The following is a 14,588-nucleotide window of genomic DNA, read 5'->3' on the forward strand; positions in this document are numbered from 1 at the left end:
CCTTGTAGTTTTATCACATTGTGGTGATCACCAAACGAACATTTAACAGTGGTGTTTACTTCAATTGGGTAATTTCACACATTTCTCAAATGATAAATTGGCATTATTAATCTCCCAGTCACATTTGAGTATGTTTTTATGGGTTTTCAATGATAAAAAAGGTCAAATTATAGTGACTCTGTCACTTTTGATAAACATGCAGAACATCAAAGAACAAAACAAAACAAATACAACAAATGTATGTGTCAACAGATTTCTGAATACTTTCTTAGTTTATAGTTTTTGTTGTCTTTTTTGATACCAACTTATCTTTAAGGCTGAGCTCCATCCTATATTTAGGCATTTTTAGAACAATTTCAGAGTGAATGTACACTTTCAGTTTTTTGGTCTGAAAAGCACATCTTAAGTACATTTTCATTATGATTTAATGTAAGGTTCCAAGATAAGAAATTGACCTTTTTATGCCAATAATTCTCTAGTGGTTAATAAGCTCAGCACCCCCTTACATTATACATTTTCTGAAAGCCTAGATATAGGGGAAGATTTTGGTAATCACAGTGTCACCATTGTTTACATAACTATCACGTGACAGGTAATTTGCATAATTTGCATAACCTTTCCCTATATTTCATCTCAATACTTCAAAATATCTGATTCAAACTTGCTGGAATGCAAGCTGTCACAACGCTCTTTAAAAAAGTGTCTCACATTTTTATATCTTGCCTAGTTGTTATTTTAGCACAATTTTAAAGAAATAAACTAGGGTTAAATTCCTGCTCTGGAAGTTTTTCTGGCTTAAAAAAACTGTTTAAGAAGGTTTCAAAAAATTCTGAGACACACTTTTGAAGATCTAAAGGACAGCTTGCAATCACACAAAGTTCAGCCATATATCTAAAAGAATTGAAACAAAACATAGGGAAAACCGATTTTTGAAAGGTTATGCAAATTACCTGTCACATGATAATTATGTAAATAGTGATGACACTATGGTAACCAAAATGTTTCCCTATTTCTAGGCATTCCAAAAATATATATAATTTACTTTGGTACTGAGCTTATTAACCGCTAGAAAATTGTTGGCATAAAAAGGTTGATTTCTTGTCTTGGAACCTTAACTGAAAACATATGAAGGAATTTGACATGTGACCAAGATGACAGCTACAATTTTCAACGTGTTTGGCTAAATAATCTGAAACTTTGCACAGAGTAACTTAGAAACATAACTTATTGATTGAAGTAATATAAATGATTTAAGTAATTTATCCATTGAATACAGCTAAAACAAGCTATGAACTGTATTCTTCTTGGGGACATTTTTATTGTATTCAATGAATAATTTACTAGCATCAAACCTTTTAGTTCAATCAATATCATATATGTCCAAGTTACGCCATACAAATTTCCAGAAGATTGGGCGTATTTGTTTTCGAGATATTTCTGTCATGCTAAAATCATGCAAAATTGAAGCAGCCATCTTGGTCACCAGACTAAATTCTATTTGCATATGTAAAATATAGCTTTATATGTTTTCTGTGAAACTAAATGCTAATGAAAATGTCATGCTGAAAATTTGCTTTCTGGTCCAAATATTCATATACAGTGAACTTTTTCTAAAACTGCCTCAGGTGAAACCTATCCATAATGTTTCACCCTACTGACACTTCTTTTATTTGTACGAAATATGTTCAAATTGATGTTCAAATTTTCCTCCAAGTGTTTAAAGTGTCCTGTTTTAATTGATGTCTGACAGCATCAGGTACAACAACTAAACCTTTCCAAAAGTATGGATGTCGTTTACGCAGGCATTTTGGATCAACATCATAAAATGCATCACGTTGTCTCCATTCAGTGTATACCCACTGGCCCTCTTTATTGTGGTATTCATACCTCTCTTTGTGTACACTTATAACATCAAAAGGGGCACATAGAAAATTTCTTGGGAATTCAATACTGCATGATTTACAACGTTTGCATTCGGCAAGTCTTTAATAAAGGCCAAGGTAAATGGATTGGCATTGTGGTATGGTTGAGTGTACCGACAGACAACAGGTTGGTCAATTGTACAGTTGACAGTGTCCAATATTGGCTGCATTCTCAATTATTTGCACCCTTTCGGGCACCAGGTTTTCTGCTCAATCCCTTTGGCATGGTAGATTTCAACACTGTGGAAACACTTGGACCACCTTGGTTTTTGTACAGGGTAAGAATTTCTTCAAGTTGGCACAAAGTTTCAGCTACAACCAAAACATGCTCACATATTCCATTAAATTGTGTATAGTGCTTACATTTGTTTTCACAGGTTATTTTTGTTGATTCTTTGATCTACCAATTTGTATACATTAACTGTCATCCTCATCAAGGACACAGTATTTATGTTCATTCAAATTAATTACTTCATGGTGTGATAAAATAATTTCAGCTCTTGACCATATTTTACCCAACTGCCAAGCTGCTAAACATTTAATTTGACAGTTTTCTTGGACACTGACAGCCGTTTAGTTATCGGTAGTGGTGAAACATGTTGACATATGTTATCACTTTCAAATACAAGCCTCAAGTGTGATTTTCGTTGTGAATCTGACATTTCCATCCATCTCACAGCAGCTACTTCCAAATCTTTATAACCATCAGCAAGTCTGTATTCTCCCATGTTGAAAATGGCCTTTTTCAATTCCTCATACTGCTCATTTACCAATGTTTTAACTTTTCCAAGAAATCAACAACATCATGTTTCAACCAATCAGTATGATCCTTGAGTACATGGTTTATAGATTCATTTCTCATATTCGTCGACTTATTTGGGGGTTACAAGACCAGCCTTTATGCGGATAGGTTTCAACATGTTGTTTACTATGATAGAAGAATAATGTTTCTCAAGCCAATCAAGAAATACATCAGATTTCCATTCTTCTTTCAATGTTAACAATCTGTCTTTAAATTCCTCACTATCGTCACAATCAACTAGGCCATATCTCCTGACATTTCCAATTTCTGAACCTAAAATATCTGCAATGATCTCATGTATTTCATTTGATCAAAACCCAAAGACTTCAATTTTTTCTTTAAGTCATCTTCAACATGGGCAAAACACCTAAGATGGACAGATGTGCCAGATACAGTGGGATATGCATTTTCAAAGGAATTTATCAGTGCAGCAGGGCTTGACAATTCCTATCGCCCGACGCCCGGGACAAGTGAAATTTACGTTCGGGCAAGTCAAAAATAAAATCTGGTCGCCCGCCGGACAAGTTGTTTATACAACTTCTGGCGCAATCAACGCGAACCTAAGGGACCGTCTCAGATTGTCGCAGAGTTCAAGAAACGAAATTTCTTCGTTTAGATCTAAACCCCTCCCCCCTCCCCTAAACGAAACTTCAAAAGTGCGAAATGTTCATGTCTGCCTGAGAGTACAATGTTGCATTTTGCTATAGCTACTAAGACGTATTCCCCTTGCCACATTACAATTAAAGTAATCGATCAGATTTGAGTACTAACAGGGCATTTTACCGCATAAAGTTTCATTTTATTTTACTTTCCTTTTTGCATCTCTTGTGCTGTTATTTGTCTTTGTGAACACGCAATTTGTACTTGGTAGGGGCGGTAAATAAGCGAAAAACTTTGACAAGGGGTCCAGGCATGTTCAATCATATTAAAACGACTATGACCAGGTGGCATAACAATTGAGAATAAAGACATCTAGTGGTTAGAGCAGACGCTTATAAATAGCACATTTTTAAAAAATGATACTTTTTGTCTTTGTATAATTTGATGAATGAAATGTTTAGGATACAATGTTCCTATCGGTAAATTGTGTTTGGGGCACAAACGAGATGGAAACAGTTACAAATTTGTTGGCACGAGTGTGCAGTTTTTCTTTAATTTAAAATAAACACACGAAAACTTGTGATCACAAATAAAGTGCGAAAGTGAAGTTCACTAATTGAATGGAGGTCAAACCCCCTCCCCCCATAAACGAATAAATTTCGCTTTTTGAACTTCTGCGACAATCTGAGACGGTCCCTAAGTTGCGGTGTCGCCCGATTTGCGTTGTCGTTCACACAAAATAAATGTCAATCACTGACTTTTTAGATACAACTGGACGTTCTTCTGCGATTCATTTGCCGACTCACACAATGTTGCAATTTTTCGATGATCGACATGAAATTGTTTCATCGTCCAATTAAAAAGTTGCTTAAAACTTGGCGTAAACAGCATTTCTTTGTTGTATGCTGACTGCTCCGCCCCAATAAATTAGGTAAAAAATTGCAAAACCCAATGCCATAGTGCTTTCTATTGGCAATCGACCGTGCAGTACTTCAAAATCATTTATGCGGCCTCGCGAGGTAGACGAACATTGTTGGCAGATAGTTTGTGGAGTGATCGCTGTAAATATGAGTATTTTACGGTAATATTTCCACTAATGCAAACAAGGCATTGTGCATTTTTCGCGAGCCAAGCGTAATTTCCACTCCGCAGACCTACGCAAAAACCAAGCAAAGTTGTTGCCGTAAAGAGGTACGTAGTTTACGACGATGGGCATTGTGTAACTCTGAGAAACGACATTGTGATGATTTACGACGGCGCCACGAGGGCAAGCGTGAGTGGGATCGTCTGAGGATCGACGACTCGATGTGATGATCGATGTTTCTGACAAGAGATCTAAACATAAGCGTTATGATGAGGAAAAACGCCGTAGACGTTATCTCCCGAAATGGAATTTGGAAAGCACAGTGGCCTTGGTTGAAATATGACGGTTCCAAAATGTTCAGTACGTCGTGTCTCAAAACCTCACCATAGTCCGTGACGCGGATACGGCCATCTTTGATTTGTGCGATGCATTGTGGGATTGTTTGGGGACACTGCTGTTGCCGTGCAACATCAGCTAATCATTCTTTATTAACACGTAATAATTCCCTGAGGAATTAAAAAAGGTTACAGATCAAAACATACAACAAAAAAAAGAAAAAAAAAAGGAAATGTTACTTGAAAAAGAAGAAGAAAAAAAAAGAGAAAAGTCAAGTTTGGGGGGGGTTTCTGTCTTGTCAAAAGACCAATTTTTATGTACTGTGCAAGTTTGATTGTGCATATATTGTTGCTCATAATTTCTATGAATTTTGTATCATCATCTAATGAGGAGAAACTCAGAATATTAGATGAGATATGATAGAATAGACACTCTCTGTCTTTTTGGTGTAATTTACAGTACATAATAAAGTGTTTTTCATCATCTAACTGATCTATACAAGTGGGACAAATTCTTTTTTCCACAGGTATTTTAGAATGTCTGCCTGTCTCTATTTTTAAATTGTGTGAACCAAGTCTAAATTTGCTCATTATATTTCTTAATTCATAGTTTTGTAATTTTATTAAGTATTCTTCCAGGCCAAACTTTTGTTTGTATAATCTGTATGTCCTTAATTTATTTTTTGATTTAGTATTTGATCTGTTATCATTATTAAGGTCACTTTTCCACTGTGTTATAAATGAGTCTTTTAGGTTACAATGTATCTTGTTCAATATAGATGCTGATAATTTAGTGGAAGGAGAATCTAGAATGTCCATACCAGACAGTTTGACTAGTGACTCAGTTGTTTGATACCATTTACTTTTTACACTTGAATTAAATAAACATGATTTACTTAACAAATTGTTGTGTGATTCTACTAAATGGTTATAATATTTAGGTAATTGATTTTTTACACATGTGTCCAGTGGGTAGCGGCCCAGTTCTCCGTATATACCCAATTTGGGAGTTGATCTAGGAACACCTAAAATATAGCGGCAGAAGCTCAGATGTACATCCTCAATGGGCGAGTTGGTATTGCATTCATCTCCCCAAACCTCACAGCCATACGTCAAAATGGGTTTATTAATTTATCAAATAAAGACAGCATCAATGGTATGCTAAGATTTGAATTAGATGATAATTTTTCTTTCAGAGAAAACATTGCCTTTTGTCCCTTAATTTGAGGTTTTTCATGGCTTCTTTAAATTTGCCATTAGGGCATAATACTAATCCAAGATAATTAAATCTATTAGTAGTTTCAATTTCTTTTCCTCCAATATAGAAGGTATTTTTATCAAGTAATCTATTGCTTTTATTAAAAATCATAACTTTAGTTTTCTCAGTGTTGGCAGTTAATTGCCATTTTTTTGAATATTCGTAAAAACTATCGAGGCTATTTTGAAGGCCAGTCTTGGAAGTAGATAAAACAACAATATCATCTGCATAAAGGAGACATTTCACGGCACATTGTTCATATAAGGGGATTACATGATTGGTTATTAAAAATGGTGGGCAAATCATTTATAAATATATTAAATAGGGTTGGGCTTAAGTTGCACCCCTGTTTAACCCCTACAGTAGAGTTGAAACATTGTGTAAGTCCGGTCTTAGTTTTTATTTTATAGTTAACATTCATATACATATTCTTTATGATTTCATACATTTTACCATTGACTCCACTTTTTAAAATTTACCGAATAGGCCATCGTGCCAAACTTTATCAAACGCTTTTTTTAGGTCAATAAAACAAGCATAAATTTTAGGTTGATGTTTTTTATTTGCAGATTTAGAGTCAGTTTTACTGTACAGATAATTATTGATAATGGATTTTAGTATAAATAGGTTGTCGGTTGTACGGCTACCTCTTCTAAACCCGAATTGTTCGTCGTTCAATATTTTATTTCTTTCTAAATATGAAATTAATCTTTGATTCAAAATGCTATTGAATAATTTTCCAAGACAACTTGAAATTGCAATTCCTCTATAGTTAGCAGGATTAGATTTTGAACCTGATTTATGAATTGGTACAATTAAGCCGGTGTTCCATGAAGTTGGGAATTTACCACTATTAAAGACTAAGTTGAAAAGTTTTTCTAAAGCAGGTACAATAATGCTATCTCCACATTTCAACATTTCATTACAGATCAGATCCTCAGATGAGGATTTACGATTTTTCAGAAGCATCACCGCTTTTTTAATTTCACTGGCTTGAATTGGACCATTTAGTTCAGAGTTCAATGAACTAGTTTGGGAATATATTCTTTCAAATTCTTCAAGTTTAAAGTCACCATTATTAGTATTATCATCTTTATTCTGGTTTAGTAGCCCATGAAAATGTTCAACCCATTCATTGGCAGATATTAATTCTTCTGTAGATTGTGAAACTGAGTCGTTATCAAGTTCTTTTATTTTTTTCCAAAACTGGGAGGTGTCACCTTTCAATTGTTCAATTTCATGCAGCTGTCTAGCTTTAAATTCCTTCTTTTTGTTTTTAATTAGTTTTTTATATTGTTTTCTTAAGGTAAAATATGATATTCTAATATGAGAACAGTTAGGGAATCTGACTATTAATTTTGCTAATTTATTCACTTCCTTTCTTAAAGAAAAACAACTTTGATTAAACCATCTCTTTTGTTTTAAATTACTTCTTTTAGTTCTTTTCTTTGGAATTATTTTAGTTGCTGTTTGATCGGCAATATTAATTAGTAATGTCTGGAAATCTGCAATTGCTTTATCTGGGTTATCATAATCTCGAGCAATAAATGAGTTTATTTCAGAATCCTTTATTTGTGTTAACATGTGTTTATAGTTTAGTTTTGCAGAGTCATTCCATATATACTTATTCGGAAGGGGCTCCAAATTATTGTTTATCTGTATATGATGTATGTAGTTTACGTTTTTAACTATGTTCATAGAAATGGATATGGGACAGTGATCTGAAAGTTCTGTCAGGCCGTGAACTCTGAAATACTGAATGGATTTATAAATGTTCTTTGAACTTATTACAAAGTCTATGGCACTGCTACCGTTTGGGGAGTGGAAAGTATATTGTCCAACTGAGTCACCCACTGTTCTACCATTTGCTATCACCAAATTACAATCAATACACATTTGTGTTAATTGTCTTCCGAATTTGTTTACACTGTGACTTGAGTTAATGTCCATGTTTGATCTTTTTATGAAATTATCTATCGAATAATTTGCTGGGAGAGGCAGATACTGACTGCCATCATCACAAATTGTGTCATTCAAATTCCCTATTCTGGCATTAAAGTCCCCTAAAAGTAAAATGTTTCCCTCAGCTGAAAATGTAATTATGTCTTTTTCTAAAATATCGAAGATATTTTGATTTGTTTTACTGTAAATTTTTGAGTTTTCTGGGGGTATATAAATACATCCTATAAACAGGTCATTAGTGTTTGATACCAGACTTTCGTCTAGTTTCAACCATAGAAAATGTGATGAGTAACCAGGAACTTTTGAAATAAATTTTTTAAAAATGGACTTGTACAAGACAGCGACCCCCCCACGAGAACTCCTATGATTATTAATAGCTCTATCTAAACGGGTGATTTCAAAATCAGCTAAAGCAGTGGGAAGATTAATGATACTATTACAGTTAAGCCAAGTCTCCTGAATACAAATAAAATCAAAAGTCTTCACAAAATTAATAAAAACTGGATCATAGAATTTTTTTGCCAGACCTATAATGTTCCAGCTTTCCACCTTTAGGGCAGGTAGGTGTGAGTTTCGGTTGTCCATCAGAAAAGGAAATACTGAGTAACCAAGCGAGCATACAGCACATCAGCGCATGCGGAAGTACATACGTTTGTTATTGTCCAAACGATCGACCGGTCTGTAAGCGCGCGTTTCTTGTTGACGTGAAATAGCCGTCTGAACGATAAAGTATTTTTAGATATTTGGTGAAGATGGGTGGTGGTGATCGCTGTGCTGTTTTTAAGTGTAACAATGACAGAAGATACCCAAATAAGTAAGTGTATGTTAGCATTTGTTTAGTCTGAAGGCGGAACCCAATGTATAAGCTAGACTGTATATCAGTTCGTGTTCACTCTTAATTTAGAGATGTATTATGCGCACTCGCAGTAACGTTTTGACCCGTTGACCCTTTGTTGCGCGTGCGTAGAGCAGAAAGTTGATCGTACCTAAATGTCAGAGGTCAGAGCTAGCTCCGATCGCGCGGATCGCGCTAAGTTTTCTGCCTGACTGTCTACACCGTGTGTACTCCTTCGGAAGCTTCTGCTGTATACGGTAAACTTGCCGAATCAGGTCCACAGTTACAATAGATTAGCAATCAACAGTAAATATACCTCTTTACAGTGATCCATGATAAATTTGTGGAACCAGCGCTTCATTTTTAACTTTCCTGGGAGCACGATGCAAGGCCTGCGTGGCAGGGCTGTGTGTGTTACCGGCGTTGAGACCACATAACGCCGGTACCCTGCGACGCAGAGCCCGCTGCCCGGACTTGTATTTCATGTTTGCATGCACGGCAGTTGTATTTCTTTGGGTGTTAAACTTCGCCATTGTACCGTCGACTGTTTGTCCCTCCCTGCCTGTCGTTGTTGATCATTTCGAATATATTGCAATGGGGCTGTGTAGGGCTTATAATTATAAATATGATGCTGCATGGAGGTAGAAACTTCTTCCGCCATCGCCACGGTGAACGTACGTTGATGCTCCGGTGGACGACTGCGCTGCACTCTTGTCTGCAGAGGTACGTCAAAGGCGATCGTCAAAAACCTAAGCTTCCGCAATGACCCTCGGGGCTAGGCTTCCATAACTAACGTACGTTTCTAAAACTATATTTAATTTCCCTTCCCCTCTGTCTTTTGCTTCACGCCAACGACGCCAAAGGAGTCTCGCCATAATGAGGTTGGGAGGATCCGGACTAACGGAAGGAAACCAATTGGAGAGGAATTTTAGTCAGACGTACGACACCAGGATGATAAAATTTGCCTAAGTAAATTTGCTTCATGTGCATTATAACGTTTGTCTAGTCAAGCTTATAGGCTGATTTTCACGGTGTTTTGATTTTGCTGTTGTTTTTGGGAAAACTATTTCCTCCAAAAACCTAGTTTGAGGGTTTTCTTTCGGTTTTGTTCTTATTTTTTTATCATCATTATATTTTTTGCACAGTGCAATGAAAGCATTTGTTCTTAGGTTAATATAAAGACACATGTCAGCAGCATATCACTCATAGTTAGTTACTCAACAGGACTGTCCATGCAGCTCTATAAAGTACTACAAAAACAAGACAGAGAAACATTTATTTACTGCAAGAGTATACGTATTTATTTGAAAATTATAATACTTATATTGTTATACATGTTCATGGTGTTGTGAAATATAATAAAGATACTGCAATATGACTTAGTACTAGTGTCTTTTTTAATTCAGATCCTCAGTCATGAAAAGCAACACAGAATTACTGCAATAACAATACTGACTAAATTCAAGGTATCTCTTGTAGAAATACCCAAACTGCAGACCTTTACGATCCATCACCAAATTGACTAATCACAGGGCCAGGTTACTTACCCATATGACCCCATACATATATCATCTCAAAAACAAAAACTTATTATAAATGCTTGGCAACCCTAAGATCAAAATTCTTTTACTCTCGAGAACACAATTTGTATTGTACTCTACAATATCTGATAATGCAACATTTATTTTAAAATGGGATCAAAATCCTAAATATTTATAATGGTGTATTTCCCCTCTTATCACTAACATCGAATTCAGTTCAAGTTTGAACCCATCTAAAGTGCGGTAGTACCCACTGACTTGATTCAATTCGTATACTGCCACTTGACGTAGCCGGCCCTGCGTATAACGCTGCATGTTCCTGGCGTTACACGGTTTGGAGGGCCGTGTAGCGCCTTAGATCAAATGAATTAATTTAGAATACATTGTGTACCTTTCAAAAACCTCTCTCTTGTCATGGCAATGAATAGAAATAGCAACGGAGTAAAGATGGCAATGGAGTATAGATGGCAATGGAGTATAGATGGCAAGTGCACTTGCCATCTATACTCTTGCAATCTATACTCCATCCATTGCCATCTTTACTCCCTGCAACCATTTCTACTGGCCATAGACTATACTAGCCCTTGATTTGTTGAGTCACTGTCAAACATAATGTCTAATTTGAATCTTCAGGCCGTTGAGCAAGGCACTTTACTCCTCAGTGCTCCATTGGGGTAGAGGGTTGTGGGTACCTCATCCTGTAAATGGGCTAGCGCCCGTTGGATGATAGACTAAATAAAAATTAGAACAAAGAAATCTGTTTGACTTGTTATAGAAATAAACCTCAGTGAAGTTTTCATTGTTCTGAATCAAACAGTGAATGATTAAAATCAATCGGCCTAAGAGCAAATGAATTCAGTTCAAAATTCATTGTGTACCTTTCAAAACTTCTTTCTCGTCAAGGTTAAAAAATATAAATAGCAATGGAGTATAGATCGATAGCAATTGAGTATAGAAAGCAATTAAGAATAGATAGCAATGGAGTATAGATAGCGATGGAGTATGGATGACAACAAAGTATCAACAGCAATGGAGTATAGATAGCAATGGAGTATAGAAAGCAATTGAGTATAGAAAGTAATTGAGTATAGAAAGCATTGAGTATAGATAGCAATTAAGTATAGATAGCAATGGAGTATAGATAGTGATGGCATATGGATGACAACAAAGTATCAACAGCATTGGAGTATACATGGCAATGGAGTTTAGAAAGCAATTAAGTATAGAAAGCAATTAAGTATAGATAGCGATGGAGTATAGATAGCATTGGAGTATAGATAGTGATGGAGTATGGATGACAACAAAGTATCAACAGCAATGGAGTATAGATGGCAATGGAGTATGGATGGCAAGTGCATTTGCCATCTATACTCCTGCCATCTATACTCCACCCATTGCCATCTTTACTCCCTGCAACCATTTCTTCTGGCCATAGACTATACTAGCCCTCGCTTTGTTGAGTCGTTGTCATGGTTCTGCTTGGGCAAGTCAGCCCGTTCATCGTAAATTCAACTTGTAAAAGATGTTTCCTCCCGATTTTCCTGAGCCGTGTCAAGGGCAGAGTATAGATTGAATGCGATATTTTATTTGCATAACAATTTGAGTGATATGCCAGTGTATGTGTCAAAGGTCAAACGGAGTGTAGATGGCAATGAGTATAGATGGCAGAACACGTGTAGCGCCGGGAACACACACCATAGTACGCAGGGCTACCACTTGACGCAGCTGAACACTGGGATGAAACTGTGGACAGTTGAAGGCTGTATTTTTTTCAATAAAAGAATTCCTTCACGGGCTGTTCTATAAGTCGCCATGCATAAGATCGTTATATTCTTGGTACGTCTACAAAGCTAAAACGTCGGAATTTCCCAAAATTGAAGTAGGCCGCGATGCATGTAAGAAAATGTCGAGTGTCCCCCGATGTCCCCCATGGCACAACGGCCATAAAATGCTGGCCTTTGTGTCCACCAATTGTTCATCGACAGTATTGTTCACGTGGGATGAAAAAATCGGCCAAAAAAGACACTGTACGATGGATTTGAATATAGCTGAATGAAATCATGGATATTCTGACAGAAACAACATGGCGGAAACTCTGAGAGGACCGCTGAAAGTATTGCATAAAATCTACCGGAAATCCGAACTTTCCACCCTCGCTGGTTGCCATGACGTTAACTGAAAGTCCAAACTGTTTCTGCTTCCAAGCTTGACCCGAATATGTGTCTCGATCGCCTTTACACAAGAGCCGAAAGCACCCAGTGCGGGACGAGTGCCCTGAAAAAAATCCATGTTCGTGTCGAACGGGTCGCTTATGCAAATGTCAATCTGCGCATGCGTAGTGCTCCAAAATACATCTCTAAATTAAGAGAGAACACGAACTGTATATAGCGCTGTTTCCAACAAAATATTTTAAACTTCGTTTTTCTTCCATAAAATGTCATCTTAACTGCTTAAAAAGCAATCCCTTCATCATGTAGCGTTGACATGTTGACCTCTCTGTCAAAATGCAGCTAATATTTGAGTAAGTAATAGACATGAAAAACTCTTAGTGGGACAGCGCCCTCATCATTAGACATGCTTACTGCTGTTGTTATTATTGGTATACTGGTTTCACTGAGAACATACATGCCAAAGTTTTTGCATGACACTGTACATATTGGTAAGATACATTCAAAACCATTTTCTAACCAAATTGGACCTGTATATTTCTTTTATAAGCTTTGTAAGAAATATAAATGCATCTTTTACACTGAAATTTAACATTCATTCATCAATTATGTGAAATGTGGGACGATAAAAATTCTAAATTTTGATAACAGCATTTTTTCATTCTGAAATGGAATTGAACTGATAATTTTTATCAACATTCTTTTTAACTATAGCATTGTGAAGATGGGTCACATTCATGAACTGAAGTGGCATTTCTGTCCTCCAAAATATCGATCCCTCTGGCTCCGATTGATCAACAGGAAAGATTTGCTGCATATTACAGACAACACACGCATATGTAGCAACCACTTCCTTCTTGGACGACCCATGGGTGAGCACCCTCATCCTACATTGTACATGAGGGGGTATGAAGGCAAGGGAAGTCACACTGAGAACCTGATACTACAGCCTATTCTTGATCAATGGTCAGTTGCAGATCAAACAAATTATATCACAACACGACAAGGTGCTGTGAAAAGAAAAATTCAAAATAAAGTTTCCATTTCAAAAGAGAAAAAGAAAAGAATTGATCAAGTTCCCCCCAGTGATGAAAAAATCTCTTATCCATTCAAAGATCATGATTACTGTTTTGATGAAAAACCACTCAGGGGAAACATTACCAGTTTACATAACAGCCCCTGTACATGTACAAAATGCCAAGTGTGTGAGGCTTCATTTGCCAAGTTGAAACAAGAAAATGAAGAACTCCTCAGCAAAATAGATAACCTCCATAGCAAAATTGATGAACTAACAAAATTATCCAAAAGTACTCAAAAAATCAGATATGACATTGATCAAATAAAAGACTCTGACACATTAGTTCACCTCCACACTGGCTTGCAAAACTTTGGTATTTTCATGTGGATTTTTAATTTGGTAAAACTAAAACTACCGCATATCCAATACTACAGAGGAGCTCAGTCAGATAAAATTAAGTCCTATCAGCTGAATAAAAGCAAAAAACCAGGACCAAAAAGACTTCTCTCTCATAAAAATGAACTCTTGATGACACTCATGAAACTGAAATTGAATTTAACCGAAAGTTATTTGGGCTATCTTTTTGGCACATGTACTAGTCTTGTTTCCCAAGTACTATCGACTTGGCTGCCCCTGTTAGATCTTGAACTGAAACCATTGATTAAATGGCCAAGGCAGGAAGATCTCCATTTGTACTACCCGAACTGTTTCAAAGCGTATGGCAATGTAAGAGCAATTTTATCATAGATTGCACTGAAGCACCAATCCAACGACCATCACTGGCAACAGTCAACAGTCAAATATATTTATCATATAAGGGAAGACCAACTGCAAAAGTACTTGTGGCATGCACTCCTGCAGGCAGTGTTTCCTTTGTTTCTAAAGCAGCAGGAGGTTGCATGAGTGACAAAGAGCTTGTCAAACGATCTGGGATCACTGATCTTTTTGACCCTGGTGATACAGTTCTTGCAGACCGAGGATTCAACATTCAAGAACTCCTCCTTTACAAGCATGTACGGCTTGTCATTCCACCATACCTCAAAGGAAAGAAACAACTGACAAC

At 36.5% G+C, this 14,588-nt stretch overlaps 1 long non-coding RNA gene across 1 annotated transcript in view; it reads right to left on the minus strand.

The window, feature by feature from the left end:
• Window positions 1–14,588, minus strand: part of LOC139120684 (uncharacterized) — a 37,689-nt gene that overhangs the window by 571 nt on the left and 22,530 nt on the right. The gene's annotated exons all lie outside the window — the stretch shown is intronic.

The sequence above is a fragment of the Ptychodera flava genome, chromosome 20, assembly GCF_041260155.1.
Source record: "Ptychodera flava strain L36383 chromosome 20, AS_Pfla_20210202, whole genome shotgun sequence".
Lineage (NCBI taxonomy): Eukaryota > Metazoa > Hemichordata > Enteropneusta > Ptychoderidae > Ptychodera > Ptychodera flava.